This window comes from Pristiophorus japonicus, chromosome 3, assembly GCF_044704955.1.
Source record: "Pristiophorus japonicus isolate sPriJap1 chromosome 3, sPriJap1.hap1, whole genome shotgun sequence".
Classification (NCBI taxonomy): Eukaryota; Metazoa; Chordata; class Chondrichthyes; family Pristiophoridae; genus Pristiophorus; species Pristiophorus japonicus.
Window position 1 is genome coordinate 330,168,892 of NC_091979.1, and position 19,769 is coordinate 330,188,660.

At 48.2% G+C, this 19,769-nt stretch overlaps 1 pseudogene; it reads right to left on the reverse strand.

The window, feature by feature from the left end:
* The window catches only part of LOC139256522 (zinc finger protein 850-like), a 511,041-nt pseudogene that overhangs the window by 208,267 nt on the left and 283,005 nt on the right, over positions 1–19,769 (reverse strand).

The following is a 19,769-nucleotide window of genomic DNA, read 5'->3' on the forward strand; positions in this document are numbered from 1 at the left end:
CACCCACCCAATCTCCTTCCCCCCCACCCACCCAATCTCCTTCCCCCCACCCCCCCATCTTCTTCCCCCCACCCCCCCAATCTCCTCCCCCCCCAACCCAATCTCCTCCCCCCCCCCAATCTCCTCCCCCCCACCCCAATCTCCTCCCCCCCCACCCCAATCTCCTCCCCCCCACCCCAATCTCCTCCCCCCCCACCCCAATCTCCTCCCCCCCACCCCAATCTCCTCCCCCCCACCCCAATCTCCTCCCCCCCCACCCCAATCTCCTCCCCCCCCACCCCAATCTCCTCCCCCCCCACCCCAATCTCCTCCCCCCCCACCCCAATCTCCTCCTCCCCCACCCCAATCTCCTCCTCCCCCACCCCCCATCTCCCTTCTCCCCATCCCTCTCCCTTCCCCCCATCCCTCCCCCTTCTCCCCCATCCCTCCCCCTGCTCCCCCCATCCCTCCCCCTTCTTCCCCCATCCCTCCCCCTTCTTCCCCATCCCTCCCCCTTCTCCCCCATCCCTCCCTCTCTCTCTCTACCCCCCTCCTCCCCCTCCCCTCGCTGTCAGAAACACAGAGACAGACAGAGAATGAGAGACACACAGACAGACAGAGAGATAGAGACACTGATACAGACACACTGAGGGGGCATCCCAGCATGCTGTTGGAGGGCTCCCAGTGCTGCAGTCGGTAAGTAGAAAATGTTTTATTTATTGATTTAAAAAAAAATATTATTTCTTATTAATTTTTTTTGATTGATTTATTGGTTGATTTATTGATGTATTTATCATTTATTATTGATGATGGCTCTTTATTTGTAAAACTGAAGTGTTTAATGTTTGTAAACTTCCCTTTAAACACCCCCCCCCCCACCATTCCCTACGCCTGATTTTCTAAAGTGTAGACAAGGTTTTTTCGAGGGTACAAAAATCTTCACTTACTCCATTCTAAGTTAGTTTGGAGTAAGTTTTCACTGCCGAAACTTTGAAAACAGGCGTAAGTGGCCGGATATGCCCCTTTTGAAAAAAAAATTCTGTTCCAAAGTGAAACTGTTCTAACTGACTAGAACTGGAGCAAACTAAATAACGAGAATTCCGATTTCTAAGATACTCCGTTCTACACCAGTTGCTCCTAAAAATCAGGAGCAAATCATGTGGAAACTTGGGGCCATAGACAGGTTGACTGCGTGGGAAGAACATGACAAATGGAATACAATACTACCTCTGTAATCATTTTCAGCCTCACAATCCCACAAGATGTCTGCGCTCCTCAAATTCTGGCCGATTGAACATCCCTCATTATAACTGCTCAACCATCAGTGGATGTGCCTTCGGCTGCCTGGGCCCCAAGCTCTGGAACTCCCTCCCTAAACCTCTACGCCTCCCTACCTCTCTTTCCTCCTTTAAGATGTTCGTTAAAACCTACCTCCTTAAACAAGCTTTTGATCATCTGCCTTCATTTCTTCTGTGGCTCTGTGTCACATTTGTCTGTTTTGTCTGTAACACTGTTGTGAGCCTCGGGACCTATTACTACATTAAAGGCACTATATAAATAAAAGTTATTGGGGCAGAATTTCCGACGTCCCGGGCCTGTACGAAGGTTCTACGGACCCAGGAAGGCATCGGGAAAAGCCGCTTTTCAGCACACAATGCACATTCGCTGAAAACTGGCTTTTCCGATCTGTCAAGCTGGAGATCATCCACAGATCGGGAGCGAGGACATTTGTACGTGGAAGTTTGGGCTATTTACCCATATCTTGCACAGCAAATGTCCTCAAAACTCTTGCGCCTGAAAAAGCAGGCGCATAGCCCACTTTTACAGGCGTAAGAGTTTAAAAACATAAAAAAAAATGATTAAAATTTAAATTTAAAAAACACATGTATGTTAACACCCTGCCCACTCAGATAATGTTAGTTAAACCCTAACCCTAACTTTTTTTTAAAATCGGCAATTTTTTTTCTTTTTAAAAAAAACTTACGAAACTCCTATTACAATGAATGAGAAAATACTTACCTGTGATTGGGTGTACAGACACACGTGTCGTCTGCTGACGTCCCAATGTGCACACGGTGTGTGTCGCAGGGAGAGGAGGCCTGTGGATCGGGAGTTCCAGCGGTCACAGCAGCTTCAGGTAAGTGCGCAGTTTATTTCTGTTCTTTATTGATTTGCCCGTGGGAAATACTCCTCGGAACTTCTGCCCCATTATAATTATAATGTGGGGAAGTGTGAAGTTATTCACTTTGGAAAAACAAAAAACAGAATATGTTTTGAATGTTGAAAGATTGCAAAATGTTTGCATTTAGAAGGTCCTGGTTGTCCTTGTACATGAATCACAGAAAGTTAACCTGTAGGTATAGCAAGCAATTAGGAAGGCAAATGGTATGTTAGCTTTTGTTACAAAGGGATTAGAGTATAAGAGTAAAGAAGTCTTACTACAATCATACAGGGTGTTGGTGAGGCCACACCTGGAGTACTGTGTACAGTTCTGGTCTCCTTACCCACAGACAGACATACTTGCCATAGAGGGAATGCAATGAAGATTCACTAGACTGTTTCTTAGGATGAGGGGATTGCCCGATGAGGAGAGATTGAATAGACTCGGCTCAAAGGGCCAAATAGCCTACTCCAGCTATTATTTCTTATGTTCTTACAATCGCTCAACCATTGGTGACTGCTTTCTGTTGTCAAGTCCCTAGGCTCTGGAACGCCCTCCCGAAACCTTTCCATCTTTCTTTCTTCCTTCAAGATGCTCCTTAAAACCTACCTCTTTGACCAAGCTTTTGGTCATTGCCCTAATTTCTCCTTATTTGACTCTGTGTCAAATTTTATTTGTCTTATAATACTGTGGCTCAGTGGGTAGCATACTCACCTCTGGGTCAGAAGGTTGTGGGTTCAAGTCCCACTCCAGGAACTTGAGCTCATAACTCTAGGTTTACATTCCATTGGGGGAGTGCTGTACTGTCGGAGGTGCTGTCTTTCGGATGAGAAACCTGTCTGCTCGCTCAGGTGGACGTAAAAGATCCCAGGACACTATTTCAAAGAGGAACAGGGGAGCTATCCCTGGTGCCCTGGTATTTATCCATCAATCAACATAAAACAGATTATCTGGTCATTATCACATTGCTGTGTGTGGGAGTTGCCGCGTTTCCCACATTACAACAGTGACTAGACTCGGAGTATTTCATTGGTCGTGAAAGGCGCTTTATGAATACAAATTGTTTCTTTCCTGGTCACTGGGACCCTGAAGCCCCGCCCACTCTTCCTGCACCCAGATGGCCACGCAGGCGCAGTAACCCGGGCCTGTCCCCGCGGTGCAGACACGGGGCCTGAGGCCTTCACCGGGTGATGAGGAAGCTTCCCTGCGTGCACAGTCTGGGCTGAGGCGGTGTCCGGTAATTTCTCAGATGGGGAGCGTGAGGGGGGAGAATAAAGGGACAGTCCGCCCACCTGGGTCCTGGGCCCATGTCCCACAGTTGGCGGTTTGTTGGCGGCCTTTGAGCTCGGGGCCCGGGTGAGGTGGGCGGAGTTGTGCGCAGGCGCGGGGCCAGTCGATTGTGGGAGATTGCGGGCGGGCGGACAGTCGAGCAGTGCGCCCAGCCTCCCTGCGGACTCGCACACTCTCTACACACGTGGGCAGCGGCTGCAGGGCTCCTTCGGGCGGGTCGAGCCTTGATTACTGTCGGGGATTGCGGACAGTTCGGCCGCCATCTTTGCACGGGTATGGAGATGTGAAACAAGGAAACGGTATCTGTGTGTGGCAGTGACACAGCCTTGTGGTCACAGGCAGAACCATGCCCCGATATCCTTGTGGTTATAGTTTGAGCAGGGTCAGACCAGGAATGCTCAAGCTAAGAGGTGCCAGGGATCGGGAGCAGCGGCAGTAAATACAATCTAAATGTAAAGACCGATGTAGTTTATCTTCATTTATTCCCACGTTAATAGTTTTTGCTGAATGTGACCCATGCCAAGTGCCAGGATATTGGCTCAAGCTCACCATAGAAAATGAGTTTGACACCCTGAGATTAGACAATGTCAACCGGGTTCCCCCATCCACCAACCGAACAAATTCTTTGCTGATACGTCCTTACTACACAGTATAAATGCACAAGAGGCCCATGCTTGAGAGAAGGTCAGTCTGTGACCTGTCCTTTATTCCTTGGCACTTAAGTGATGAAGGTGGTTGGAGCTTCCCCTTTTATACCTGAAGGTCCAGGTTTGGAGTGTCTCCCACCTAGTGGTCATTGTTCTCTCAGTGCACAACTTAGGTCAGTTTATACATGGGTTACAATGCTGGTTGAATACATGACAGCACCTCTCCCCCCCCCCCAAAGTCTTATTGGGATCACAGGTTGAGTCTCTCTGGTGGTTTACGCTCTCTTGTAGAGCGCCTGTGTTGGGGCTCAGTTGTTGGACGCTGGCCTGAGTGTCTGCTGTTTGCGGTGCCTCAGGCCTGTCCGGACTGCCCACAGTGACTGGGCTCTCCTCCCTTTGGTCCCTGTGTTCGGTCACCTGTGGAGGAGTGAACTCTACATTGTATTCTTCCTCTGCTTCTTCTATGGGGTTGCTGAACCTCCTTTTTGTTTGATCCACGTGTTTGCGGCAGATTTGTCCATTGGTAAGTTTAACTACCAGCATCCTATTTCCCTCTTTGGCAATCACAGTGCCTGAGAGCCATTTTGGCCCTGCAGCGTAGTTGAGGACAAAAACAGGATAATTTACATCAATACATCGCGCCCTCGCATTCCTGTCATGATAGTCATATTGTGGCTGGCGCCTGCTCTCGACAATTTCTTTCATGGTGGGGTGTATAAGAGATAGCCGGGTTTTGAGCGTCCTTTTCATTAGCAGCTCTGCGGGTGGAACCCCTGTGAGCGAGTGTGGTCGGGATCTATAGGCCAACAGGAGGCATGATAAGCGGGTTTGTAGGGAACCCCCTTGGAATCTGAGCATCCCCTGTTTGATTATCTGCACTGCTCGTTCTGCCTGGCCGTTTGAGGCCGGCTTGAATGGTGCCGTTCTGACATGGTTAATTCCATTGCCTGCCATGAAATCCTGGAATTCAGTGCTTGTGAAGCACGGGCCATTGTCGCTGACCAAGATGTCCGGTAGACCGTGGGCGGCGAACATTGCCCGTAGACTTTCTACCGTGGCAGAGGATGTGCTTGAATTTAAAATGTCACACTCGATCCATTTGGAGTAGGCGTCTACGACAACCAAAAACATTTTTCCCATGAAAGGACCTGCGTAGTCCACATGGATGCGTGACCAAGGCTTGGCTGGCCAGGGACTAAGGGGGGCTTCCCTGGGCGCATGGCCCAGCTGGGCACACGTGTTGTACCTGCGAACACAAAGTTCCAGATCTGCGTCTATCCCTGGCCACCAAACGTGTGACCTGGCAATTGCCTTCGTTGCGACAATGCCCGGGTGCTCCTTGTGGAGTTCTCTGATGAACACCTCTCTGCCCATCTGGAGCATGACTACGCGGTTTCCCCACAGTAGGCAATCGGCCTGAATCGAGAGTTCATCCTTGCGCCTGTGAAATGGTTTAAATTTCTCAGGGCATGCCCTGTACGTGGCTGCCCAGTCCCCATTCAGGACACATTTCTTGACTAGAGACAATAGCGGGTCTCTATTTGTCCAGACTTTAATCTGACAGGCTGTCACGGGTGAGCCTTCGCTTCCGAAAGCTTCAACAGCCATGACCATCTCAGCACCATGCTCGGTAGCCCCCTCAGTGGTGGCTAGTGGGAGCCTGCTGAGTGCATCGGCGCAGTTTTCGGCGCCCGGTCTGTGCCGAATTGTATAGTCATAGGCGGCTAACGTGAGTGCCCACCTCTGTATGCGGACTGATGCGTTTGCATTTATGGCCTTGTTGTCAGCCAAAAGGGACGTTAGGGGTTTGTGATCTGTCTCCAGCTCAAATTTCCTGTCAAACAGGTACTGGTGCATTTTCTTTACAGCATATACACATGCGAGTGCCTCCTTTTCTACCATCCCGTAACCCCTTTCTGCCTGGGACAGACTCCTGGAGGCATAAGCTACCGGCTGTAATTGACCCTTGGCATTGACATGCTGCAACACACACCCGACACCATAGGACGACGCATCGCACGTCAACACAAGTTTCTTACATGGGTCGTATAGTGTTAAGAGTGTTGGAACATAACAAATTGCGTGCTCTATTAAAAGCCCTTTCCTGGCTGTCCCCCCAGACCCATTCGCAACCTTTGCGTAGGAGCACGTGTAGCGGCTCTAGCAGTGTGCTCAATTTGGGAAGAAAGTTACCAAAATAGTTCAGGAGCCCCAGGAACGAACGCAGCTCCGTCGTGTTACGGGGTCTGGGTGCTCTCTGGATCGCTTCCGTCTTGGACGCAGTAGGGCTGATCCTGTCTGCTGCTACCCTCATCCCCAGGAATTCTACCTTTGGAGCTAGGAAGACGCACTTCGCTTTTTTCAGTCGCAGCCCTACCCGGTCCAGACTACGTAGCACCTCCTCCAGGTTGTGGAGATGTTCTTCAGTATCGTAACCCGTGATGAGGATGTCGTCCTGAAAAACCACCGTCTCTGGAATCGACTTGAGGAGGCTTTCCATTTTTTGGTTGGAAGATCGCGGCGGCCGAGCGAATCCCGAACGTACATCTGTTGTACTCAAACAACCCCTTGTGTGTCGTGATGGTGGTCAGCTTCTTCGACTCACTCGCCAGCTCCTGGGTCATGTAAGCTGAGGTCAGGTCCAATTTTGAAAAAAGTTTGCCACCGGATAGCGTCGCAAAGAGGTCCTCTGCTCTCGGTAGCGGGTACTGGTCTTGGAGTGACACCCGATTGATGGTGGCCTTGTAATCGCCACATATCCTGACCGACCCATCCGCCTTGAGCACCGGCACAATCGGGCTCGCCCAGTCACTGAATTCGACTGGCGAGATGATGCCTTCCCTCAGCAGGCGGTCCAATTCGCCTTCTATCTTTTCCCGCATCACGTACGGCACCGCTCTGGCCTTGTGGTGTACTGGCCTGGCGTCCGGGTTTATATGAATCACTACCTTGGCCCCCATGAAAGTGCCGATGCCGGGTTGAAATAATGAGTCAAATTTGTCCAGGATCTGTGAGCACGATACTCGCTCCACAGAGGAAATTGCATTGACATCGCCCCATTTCCAGTTCATGACAGCAAGCCAACTCCTCCCCAGTAGTGCGGGACCGTCCCCTGGGACAACCCAGAGTGGCAACCTGTTCTCCGAATCTTTGTGGGTCACGACTACCGTGGCGCTGCCTAGCACCAGAATGATCTGCTTTGTGTAAGTCCGTAGCTGTGCGTCAATCGCCGATAATTTTGGCCTCCTGGCCTTGGATGCCCACAACTTTTCGAACTGTTTGATACCCATCAGGGACTGGCTGGCCCCCGTGTCTATCTCCATTGATACTGGGATGCCATTGAGGAGCACTTTCATCATTATCGGTGGTGTCCTGGTGTATGAACTGTATACGTGCTCCACATGAGCTCGCTGAACTTCAGCTTCCAGCGATTTCTCCCAGCATTGATTTCTGCAATTTCTGCAGGTATTTTGCTCATCTCTGCAAACTCTGGCTGAGTGTGTGCCTTCACACCTCCAACATGAGCTGCTGTTTGAAACGAAAAGTCCCTTGCCAGTCGATCGTCCCTGACTGCCCCTGTGACTGTCCTTGAGTGCGCCATTAACAGGTGTTGATGGCCCCATTACTGGCCGCATTGCCCCTTGCAATGGTGTGAATCGCCGTTCAGCTTGCCATTGTCTCTGTTGAACTCCCCCTCTGGGTTCGACTACATGTTGGGGTATGCCCGATTGCCCTTGTCTGCCTGGAGAACTGTGTGCTGCTTTAACAATGTTGAATCTCTGTCCCAACCATTCCTTAACACAATACCTCTCGTCTGTTCTGCTAGTGGCCATGATCGCGTGGTTTAAATCCCAGTTTCTCGTCGCCATTGATAGGTCCTTACGATACAGTATAAATGCACACGAGGCCCATGCTTGAGAGAAGGTCAGTCTGTGACCTGTCCTTTATTCCTTAGCACTCAAGTGATGAAGGTGGGTGGAGCTTCCCCTTTTATACCTGAAGGTCCAGGTTAGGAGTGTCTCCCACCTAGTGGCCATTGTTCTCACAGTGTACAACTTAGGTCAGATTATACATGGGTTACAATGCTGGTTGAATACATGACAGCAACTCCCCCCCCCCCCCCCCCCCCCCCAAAGTCTTATTGGGATCACAGGTTGAGTCTCTCTGGTGGTGACATTTACAAACTCAAGCTAGTTTGGAACATGTGACCATGTTTACCGGAATCCATGTTCAGTATCTCTAATGGCCCCTTCCCTTTCCCCATGATGGAAAACAGCATCTCTCAGGATCCCTTCGAGCACCTTCCCAGTGATCGAGGTCACGTTGATGGGCCTTCAGTTCCCGAACTCAGACTTGTGCCCAATTTGGAAAATGGGAACTACATGTGCTACCTTCCAATCTCGGAACAACCCATGACTCTACTGATCTGTTGGAGATATGGGCAAGAGGCTAACAGAGCACCCATCCCATCTCTTTAAACACCCTTGGGTGGATATCATCCGCACCTTACACGCGTCAAGATTAACCCACACGGCGACTTTGCTGTCAGTGAAGAGAGATGAGAAAGACCAAAGTCCCGTTTGGCCCTCTCAGTGTGGTCCTGAAGGACTATGTCCAGGCTGAAGTTCTCCCCCCATACGATCCTCCCTCCAGATTGTCCTCTCTGAGCCCCAGACAGGTGATGCTAAACACTCGGGTGGGAAAGACAAAAATCTACAGCAATGTGTTGAAAGCAACACTAATTTATTTGTATATATCCCAAATATTAAACTCCAGTCCAGTTACAGGAGTTATTAACATCAGTGGAAACAAACCCCAACTGTCAGAATGAACACGATTCAGTTGGGATATGATTAACAGCAGCAATAACAGCAGAATTCCACCCTTGCAGTTACTTGTGAACTCGCTTGTGTATCAGCATGGTGGATGACCGAGTGAATTGCTTCTCATGCTCCGAGCAGGTGAATGGCCTCTCCCCAGTGTGAATTCGCTGGTGTGTCAGCAGGCTGGATGACTGAATGAATCCCTCCCCACATTCAGAGCAGGTGAACGGCCTCTCCCCAGTGTGAACTCGCCGATGTGTTTCCAGCTGCGACGGAGAGTTGAAACGTTTCCCACAGTCCTCACATTTACATGGTGTCTCTCCAGGTTGGTTGATCAGCTGAAGCCTTGTCCACACACAGCACGTGTACTGTTTCTCCCCGCTGTGAACGGTGCTTTTTGCTTCCATGGTCAAAGGGCGATGATACTCCGTTCCCGATGAATCGAGTGACTCCGTCAGATCTTAATGTGATGTTTGGTTTGAGCTTCCGATCAACAAATCCTCCCCTTTTAATACCCTGTAAAGTGAATTTCAGACAAGAAAAAGTTGGGTGAGAGAGAACCCACAAAAACACAAAGGCAGGTTGTGAAATTGAGCTGAATGAACCTGGTTATTTGTGCGGCCATCAGCAGAAAAAAAGTGACCATGAAAGCTGCTGGATTGTTGTAATAATCCAACTGGTCACTAATGTCCTTCAGGGACGGGAACCCACCACCCGGTCTGGGCCTACACAAGACTCTGGCCTCTATGGGAGGAGAGAGAGGTGGCCAGGGCAAAGGTGAGGGACTTTATACATCTGCAACTCAACCAGAACTTTGACAGAACCTCCCAAACCCACAACCTCTCCCGCCTAGATGGACCGGGGCAGCAGGTACATGGGAAATCCATCACCTCCAAGTTCCCTCCAAGTCTCACATCCTGACTTGGGCATATATTGCCGTTCCTACATAATCACTGGGTGAAAATCCTGGAACTCCTCACCTAACAGCATTGTGGGAGGACCTTCACCACACGGACTGCAGCGGTTCGAGAAGGCCCACATCACCTTGTCAAGGGGCAAGTGGAAATTGGAAATATATTCTGGCCTTACTAGCGACACCCACATCACAAGAATGGATTAAAACAAATCTGTACATTGAAAGCCTCGACAGAAATACTTGTTCCTAAAACAATACTCTTCTACATTGTGAGGACAGTAATCTCCCCTAGAATCCACCGCCGTTGACAGTCTCTCATTGGAAATTGTTGGGCCCGACTGGGCTCAGAGGAACTGGGGGTGAAACCCAGCAGCTTCTCCCCCCCCTCCACTCCAGCTCAAACTGATGCAACACACAGACCCACACAGGAGGCCAGGGAGCGACTTCCGTATCCAGTGTCCACCCTGATACAGAGCGGCTCTGGATTGGTCTCTCTGTGTTTCCAGTATCGATGCACTTGGGTTCAGTATATGAGGGGGAAGGGAATAGAGGCTTGTGCTGAGAGAGTTAGAACCATAGAATCAGAGAATGGTTACAGCACGGAACATGACCATTCGGCCCGTCGAGCCCGTGCCGGCTCTCTGCAAGAGCACCTCAGCTAGTCCCACTCCCCCGCCCTTACCCCACAGCCCTGCTCATGTTTTCTCTCAGGTATTTATCCAATTCCCTTTTGAAAGCCGTGATTGAGTCTGCCTCCACCACCCTCTCAGGCCGTGCATTCCGGATATTAACCACTCGCTGCGCAAAAAGGGTTTTTCTTGTGATGCCTTTGGTTCTTTTGCCAATCACCTTAAATCTGTGTCCTCTGGTTCTCGACCCTTCTGCCAATGGGAACAGTTTCTCTCTATCTACTTGTTAAGTCCTAGTTCGGGTGGTCAGCTGCATTCAACAATAATCGAATCAGATATCTTCAATCTTTACGTCTTTATTGAAGCAGCTTCGGACCTGTTACCAAACTGCCAGCACAGAGTCTACAGATTCCGGGGCAGGCAGACAAAAGGTCTGCCTATCCTCACAGATGCATCCCTTTTATTCTTACAAACCACAGGAGGTATGGCCTGCTTCATCAATCACAGTGTGTTACTGGGGCTTCATGAATTGACAGCCTGTTTATCTTTAGAACACTTTATGCTTTTACGAGCGGAATAGCCCAGCTTAATCGCACGAAGCAAATGTGCACCTTATCAAGTCATGGCCATAAACCCTTGTTTATCAGTGATGGTCACACAAGCTACTTTGTCCACTACTTTCGCACGGGAAACCAAGTCTGTCTGTTCTTATTTTCCTATTGATTCCTAGAACCATTTTATTAACCCTTTCATGATTCTTCCACATACATTCACATTCCCCCTTTTATCATTTCATGATAAATTCTCATTCATAAATGTTTACTCTCAATTTTGTGCACGGCCCGGTACTCCCTGCCTCAACGTGCTGGCCAGTCACGCGGTTTCAAGAGTCCCGGTTGCTTAGATCAAATTATGCCCCATGTTATTGCTAAGATCAATTTTGTCCCGACCAGTATGTGTGAAATTATACGAATCCAAGGATGGATGTTCACAATTATTCCCCAATCCCAGACCTTTCTCCACCAACTCTGACTTTGTAAGTCTACATCGATATCTTCTTCCAGTACTTTGATTTTAGTTTGCAGTTGGTGGTAGAGCTTTACAGATTGACCCACTCTGAACCTCAACTCTCGTAATACTTCGGTTAGATGTGGGATGGGTGATATGCGCTTGCCCGATCGCGACAGGTCGTAGTGGCGTAAAGCAAAAGTTTGGCTGTGGTATAGGGCACTGCAGGTCATTTGGGTCCCTTGTCTTACTTCTACACAGGTATCCACACTCTGGCAAGAGATGATACCCGTGTTTGAGTTGTGAAGACAGGAATAATTGGACTGCTTTGTGAGACAGGACTGGTGAACGGGCACATCCACTTTGGCGCACCCGAATCCTGTACCATTCCAACACTGTGGGTACCCATCCTTCCCAGACCCTGTGGTGTTTAGGCAGGTGGCCGGGGGACCTCAGCCATCGGAATATGTGAAGGTAATGTTTTCGGCGGGTGGGGTATCATTGTATCCTCGTATGTAAAGACTGGGATCCATAGCCGGGGTTGGGGTAAACAATTCAGTGACCGACATAACAGGGTAGCACACAACTGACTCTGGCGCGAATACGATCTCATGAGTCCACAGGAATATATTATGATTGTTCCCCAGTTGCCCTTGCACATTCCTTTTCCTCCTTTGCCTTGTTACTGATTCCAGGGATTGGTCCTTTGAATCAACTAAGTCATCTTCAGGTTGATCAAGGCAAACAAAGTCCATCTCACATTCCCTGAACCGGCATGGCAAATTCCATCGGTCTTTGCCCTGTGGAGTCACCTGTCGATCAACCTGTGAGAGTATACCCGTACGGGATTTTATTTTAGTCATGGTCCATGATTCGAGATCGTCTGGTGTCCTGGTTCCACATTGTACGATATCTCCCGTACAGAGACGGAGAATTTGCTCTCGTGAGCCGTTGGTTGGGCAGCTGAGTAGTCGTCCCCCTGTTTTTGTTACTGTTATCAGCAGGATCACGACTCCTAGCAGCAGGGTTCCGTGCATTCTTTCAATCCTGAAAGACAAAGGGGCTTGCAAACCGTCATGTTACTATCGTGGCCACCAAGGACTCATGTTATGCCTAAATAGCTAAAAGCAGGACAAGCAATCATATGATAATTAGATTAATTAAAATTACAGCTAAACGGTTACGGAACGACGGGAACGAACGTATTATTATTCCACGTCTATCTCCACTCCCCCCTTTTGATTACCGCCGGTAATCGATTTGCAATGATGCATGTGCACCCACGCGTCTCTACCTTCCACCTTTACAGCGGTGGGGGTGGTGAGTAAGACCTGAAATGGACCATCCCATCGGGGCTGGAGATGACGTCGCGTCCAATTTTTGATGAGGACGAAAGATCCGGGCTCGATAGGGGATGATCCGTGAGAAGAGGGACGGTCATCATAAGCGGCGCGAACCTGTGAATGAGAGGCTCGCAGTGCCTTAGTTAGGGCTAACACATAGGTGGTCATCTCCTCAGTCATGTGATGAAAGTAAACGGCAACTGGAGAATGGTGGTCCCAAGGGGTGCGAAGAGGTCTGCCGTACACCATCTCGGCCGGGGTGAGACGTGTCGTCCCTGCGGGGGTGGAGCGAATCTGAAAAAGAGCTACAGGTAACAATTTTAACCAAGTCGACCCTGTTTGAGAGGTCAGTTTAGCTAACTTGGTTTTAAGAGTCTGGTTGGTTCGCTCGACCAGACCCGCCGCCTGGGGGCAATAGGCACAATGGAGTTGTTGATGTATCCCTAACTGTTGGCACAATTCCTTGTTTACAGCTGCAATGAAATGGGGTCCGTTATCTGAACTAAGACGACCGGGAACCCTGAAGCGAGGGATAATTTCCTTCAGCAATATCTTAACAACAGTACAGGCTCTATTATCAGTAGTAGGATAAGCTTCAATCCATTTACTAAAAACATCAACAATAACCAACACATATTTATAACACTGACAGCGTGGCAATTCTATATAGTCCATCTGCAAAGTCTCGAAGGGTCCGGCTGGCAAGGGTGTTTTGCCTAATAAACTTGGTACCCCCCCTTCCAGGATTATGGCGTTGGCAGGTAAGGCAACGAGAAATAATATTCTGCGCAAACATTTTGAGGCTAGGATGCCGCCATGTCTGGAGGAGCAGGTCACTAGTGGCTTTTGCTCCACAATGCGTGGCATAATGAACACATTCAATTACCCAAAGGGCCAATTCATCGGACATACAAGTTTGACCAGCAGGTGTGATCCACAACCTGGAGGCAGTATCATATTTACAATCAAGATCGTTCCAAAGTTGTTTTTGTACAGCAGGAGCGTCCTCCTGTAGGTGAAGTACTTCTTCGATGGTTGGCATTGGCTTTTCAGGGGCCGACAAGCTCGGTTTAGAGCTGGACGTCTGCCTCATCATTCGGGGCACAACAATCTGCTGACTCCTTGCAGCACAGTTAGCCGCCTCGTCAGCACGGCGGTTTCCGATGTCGATTGGAGAGGAACCGGCAGTATGAGCGGAACATTTAATAACAGCGATTTATCGAGGGAGCAGAAGAGCAAGTAATAGGTCAGACACAAGCACTTGGTTCGAGATTGGCGTACCGGTTGAAGTTAGGAATCCTCGGTTTTTCCAGAGCTGGCCGAAGTCGTGGACAACCCCAAAGGCGTAACGGGAGTCAGTGTAGATTGACTCGGAGATCCTCTCCTAAAATACACGCACGGGTGAGGGCAAAAAGTTCTGTTTGCTGAGCGGAAAGGGGGACCTGGAAGGCTCCAGACTCGAGAGTCGTTCCTTCTTGACTGACAACAGCATAACCGGAAATGCGTGTTCCTTCCTTGTTGATGGAGGAACTGCCATCAGTGAACATAACGAGGTCAGGGTTTAACAGAGGGGTATCTGAAAGGTCGGAGCGAGGGCTCGTGTCCTCGAGGACTGAGTGCAGACAGTCATGATCCGGCTTCTCAATAACAAGAGGTGGACTTTCAATGAAAGTTGCCGGGTTTAGCGTGGTACAGTGTCTGAAGGTGAGGTGTGGATTATTAAGGAGGTAGATCTCGTATCTGTTCTGTCGGGCTGAGGTCAAGTGCTGAGCTTGAAGTTGGCCGAGCAAGGCTACAACGGCGTGGGAGCTATAGACCACAATCTCTTGCTGCAGAGTCATATTCTATGTTCCTACCACTGCGATCGTGGGATAGAGTGATGTGGTATGAGGTCCCGACTAAGTCTAGAGTCCACCATTGTGGCGTATGTATAACATAACATTGACGAAGGACTGATTGATTCTGAATGGTCACTCCCTCGGCATCGCATCTTAAAGCCAGTCTAAGGGCACACAAGGTCCCTTCCCAAGAGATTACAATCTAATCCAGTTGTAATAATAAATTGATGTTTAACGGCGAGTTCCTGAAATTCGACATTAACGGGTTCCGATACCGGATATTCTTTCGTCCTTCCCTCGAACCCGGAGAGACGTTGTTTTTGGTTAGAATGGGGCAGACCCAAGGAGGATTGAACGGAGGAAATTGACGCCCCGGTGTCAACGAGAAAGGGGTACCAGGTGTTAAGGAGTTTTAATTGGATGAGGGGTTCGGGAATATCCAGATTGGTTCCCACAACGAGGCTTCTCAGTCACATCTGGTAGGGGTTGGATCCAGAGAAGTCACTGTAGGCATCGGATCCTCCTCTTCCTCCTCCTCTCATACCCCCTCATCCTCTTCCCCCCCCATGGTCCCCTCATTGGTGGGCCTCCGTTGCGGCTTCCGCCAGCGGCAGGACAATCTCGCCTAAAGTGTCCATAACGGGTAGCTTCTGTCCTCTGACTTTGTTGAGCTAGTCCTCCTCGACCTTGGTAATAGGCGGGGGGAGCATATGGGGGTCCGTAACTGGGGGCTCTTGGCCCGTTAGGGTGGTCAGGTATCCTTGTCCGTGTACGTCCACCCATCCAGATGAATAAAACTGAGGTTCCATTTGGTATGCCACGGCATCTGAGGTTTGAGGTCTGTCCTTAACAACATATTCTGTCTTTACTTTAGTCAGCAGTGAATCTTTTAGCACAACCGTCGGACCGTCCTTCCAAAAAGCTTTTACTGCTCGAGACATTGCCTGAGTTGTGGCGTCACACCAGTCAAGATTATTGGTCCTTATTGCAGTAGCAACTGTTCCAGGAAGGCAGTTCATTAACATAGAACAAAACTGAGGAGAAGGTTGTCCCCTAGAAAACACCTGGTCTCCTGACTGGGTTCCATATACTTCCTTAAATCTCTCTAAAAATTCCTCGGCTGTCTCGCCCTTCTTTGTTTTCATGTCCAAGACTTTGGTAATATCGACAGGTTTTCGCAGAACTACGTGTACAGCATCCAGAATCATCGTCTCTCTGTTCTCGATATTCGCGTGCGCTGCTTCTAAGGCATCGTGAGTTTGATGTCCTAAGGCTTCCTTAAATCTGGTCCATTCAGAACCAGTAAGTATCTGTTGTACCAGAGACCAAAGGTCCCTTGAGTCTGCTTGATAGACTCTAATAGTTCGTGACAAAAATTCAATGAACCGTTGAGGACAGATATTTTTATTCGGGGCGCTGGTTAATATGGACATAAGTTCATGAGGTTTCCAAGGTAACCACACTTGTATCTTAGCAGGGGGCTGCACATCCGGGCCTCCATCCTCAATAGGCGCTGCTGGTGCCAATGCGTGAGGGTTAGGGATAGTTCTGACGGGCAGCTGTTTCGGCGCGCGTTTCTTCAGGGGTCTTGGTGTCTCCCCGTCATTGTCCCCTTCAACATCGTCAACCCATCCCGACTCTGAATCTGTCCCAGTATCTGACCCTGACACTATCACATCATCCTCATCCGTAGGGGTTGATTTCCCCTTTTTCCCTTTACCACTACGTCGTTGATTTCTTTCAAGCCGTTGTAATCTCCCTATTTCCTGTTCAAGTTGACGCCGTCTTTGAACCTGGCTTCTAGTCCTCTCTGCAACGGATCGACAGAAAACCTCATCATCAGACTTAGTTCCCCGACACTGTCGTTCTCTATTAGACACATTGTGTAAACTGGGATAAGTGAGTGTTGCAGCAGCAGTGGTGCCCGGTGTTGGGACATTAGGACCGGGGTAAGGGAGGGGTAGAACTCCGTTCATCTGTAAATTTGGCACCGGCACATTTACTGCCACAGCCGCGTCAGCCAAGGCATTAACATCGGGTTGTGCCGTCGGACAAGGCGGGGGAGCCCCTGGAGCCATATTCCAATTATCCCATTCATCGTCCTCGTCAGCCCCTTGCATACCAAGACCAGCCATTGAACTACGTAGTTCAGTTAAAGATTCCTTGTTTGTTCTATTTCTCTTTTCCTGTGCACATTCCTTTCTTTAAATTTCCAATGACTTAGGGATTCCCGCATCGGTTAATTCCTGCCTTGAGAGCAATATCCTGCCAACTCGCCAGAATATTCTTATCTTTTTCATCCTGACAATGTTGGCGCCAAATTTCAATCAATTTCTTACTTTTTTTCCCGATTCCCTTTTTCCAAATTAATTCTTGGGCCCGTTTAATTGTTTCTAAATCACTTGAACCCCCTAATGGCCATATGTCTGAACCTAATTTCTGATTCAAACCTCCCGACAATTGTCTGAGCTGCTCGTATTTATCTGGGTGTTTATTACCCATGATAAAACTTATCTTAACCTAGGTATTCAACGTTTTGACGGACTCATTAAGTGAGACAATTTCAAATCAGTTCTTCCTTTTCTCTTCATTCCTTTTCTCTTCATTCCTTTTCTCTTTATTCCTTTTTTTCTTTATTCCTTTTTTCTTTATTCCTTTTCTCTTTATTTCTTACTGTTTTAACGTTTGACGGACTACTTATGGTAGACAATTTCCAGATCAACCTACTCCTTCGTCATTTTAACAGACCACCATCGTGGACAATTCCAAATCTATCTTTTCCTGGGGTAATCTGACAACTGACCACGGGCGATCCCGTCAACAATTAATTGAACAGTGGTGAAAGATCCGCGACAAGAACTTACGACAGGAGGAAAACAAAGTGGCAATTTAACTAAATATACTCACTTTGGGGCTCATTTCCTCTGCCGCGTCCCGTCTGTAGGATATCAATGATTCAGCCACTTCCAATCGAGAGTTTTTGGGATCCCACTTCTGACACCAAATGTTAAGTCCTAGTTCAGGTGGTCAGCTGCATTCGACAATAATCGAGTCAGATACCTTCAATCTTTACGTCTTTATTGAAGCAGCTTCGGAACTGTTACCAAACTGCCAGCACAGAGTCTACAGATTCCGGGGCAGGCAGACAAAAGGTCTGCCTATCCTCACAGACGCATCCCTTTTATTCTTACAAACTAGAGGAGGTATGGCCTGCTTCATCAATCACAGTGTGTTACTGGGGCTTCATGAATTGACAGCCTGTTTATCTTTAGAACACTTTATGCTTTTACGAGCGGAATAGCCCAGCTTAATCACGCGAAGCAAATGTGCACCTTATCAAGTCATGGCCATAAACCCTTGTTTATCAGTGATGGTCACACAAGCTACTTTGTCCACTACTTTCTCACGGGAAACCAAGTCTGTCTGTTCTTATTTTCTTATTGATTCCTAGAACCATTTTATTAACCCTTTCATGATTCTTCCACATACATTCACATACTCTGTCCAGACCCCTCATGATTTGAACACTTTGATCAAATCTCTCAATCTTCCCTGCTCCAAGGAGAACATAAGAAATAGGAGCAGGAGTCGGCCATATGGCCCCTCGAGCCTGCGCCACCATTCAATAAGATCATGGCTGATCTGATCATGGACTCAGCTCCACTTCCCTGCCCACTCCCCATAACCCTTTCTTCCCTTATCCCTCAAAAATCTGTCTATCTGCGCCTTAAATATATTCAATGACCCAGCCTCCACAGCTCTCTGGGGCAGAGAATTCCACAGATTTACAACCTTCAAAAGAAATTGCCCCTCATCTCAGTTTTAAATGGGTGACCCCTTCTTCTGAAACTATGCCCCCTAGTTCTAGATTCCCCCACGAGTGGAAACATCCTCTCTGTATCGACCCCCTCAGTATCTTATATGTTTCAATAAGATTACCTCTCATTCTTCTGAACTCCAATGAGTATAGGCCCAACCGAGTCAACCTTTCTTCATAGGATCCCCTTTATCTCAGGAATCAACCAAGTGAACCTTCTCTGAACTGCCTCCAATGAAAGTATATACTTCTTAAATATGGAGACCAAAACTACACAGTACTCCAGTTGTGGCCTCACCAATACCTTGTACAGTTGCAGCAGGACTTCTCTGCTTTTATACTCTATCCGCCTTGCAACCCCAGCTTCTCCAGTCTGTCCAGGTAACTGTAGCCCCTCATCCCTGAAATCATTCTTGTAAATCTTTTCTGCACCCTCTCTAAGATGTTCACATCATTCCTAAAGTGTGGTGCCCAGAATTGGGCACAATACTCCAGTGTTTTGTACAGGTTCATCATAATATCCACGCTTTTCTACTCTATACCTCTAGACAGTTTCTCTGTTTATAAATAGTGTAATATAAACAGAGACATGGTCCAGGGCAATATAAAGAGACAGGGTCTAGTGTAATATAAACAGGGACAGGGTCTAGTGTAATATAAACAGGGACAGGGTCTAGTGTAATATAAACAGGGACAGGGTCTAGTGTAATATAAACAGAGACAGGGTCTAGTGTAATATGGACAGGGTCTAGTGTAATATAAACAGGGACAGGGTCTAGTGTAATATAAACAGGGACAGGATCTAGTGTAATATAAACAGGGACAGGGTCTAGTGTAATATAAACAGAGACAGGGTCTAGTGTAATATAAACAGGGACAGGGTCTAGTGTAATATAAACAGAGACAGGGTCTAGTGTAATATAAACAGGGACAGGGTCTAGTGTAATATAAACAGGGACAGGGTCTAGTGTAATATAAACAGGGACAGGATCTAGTGTAATATATACAGGGACAGGGTCCAGAGTAATATAAACAGAGACAGGGTCTAGTGTAATATAAACAGAGATAGGGTCTAGTGTATTATAAACAGAGACAGAGTCTAGTGTAATATAAACAGAGACATGGTCCAGTGTAATATAAACAGGGACATGGTCCAGTGTAATATAAACAGGGACATGGTCCAGTGTAATATAAACAGAGACACGCTCCAGTGTAATATAAACAGAGACAGGGTCCAGTGTAATATAAACAGAGACATGGTCCAGTGTAATATAAACAGAGACAGGGTCCAGTGTAATATAAACAGAGACATGGTCCA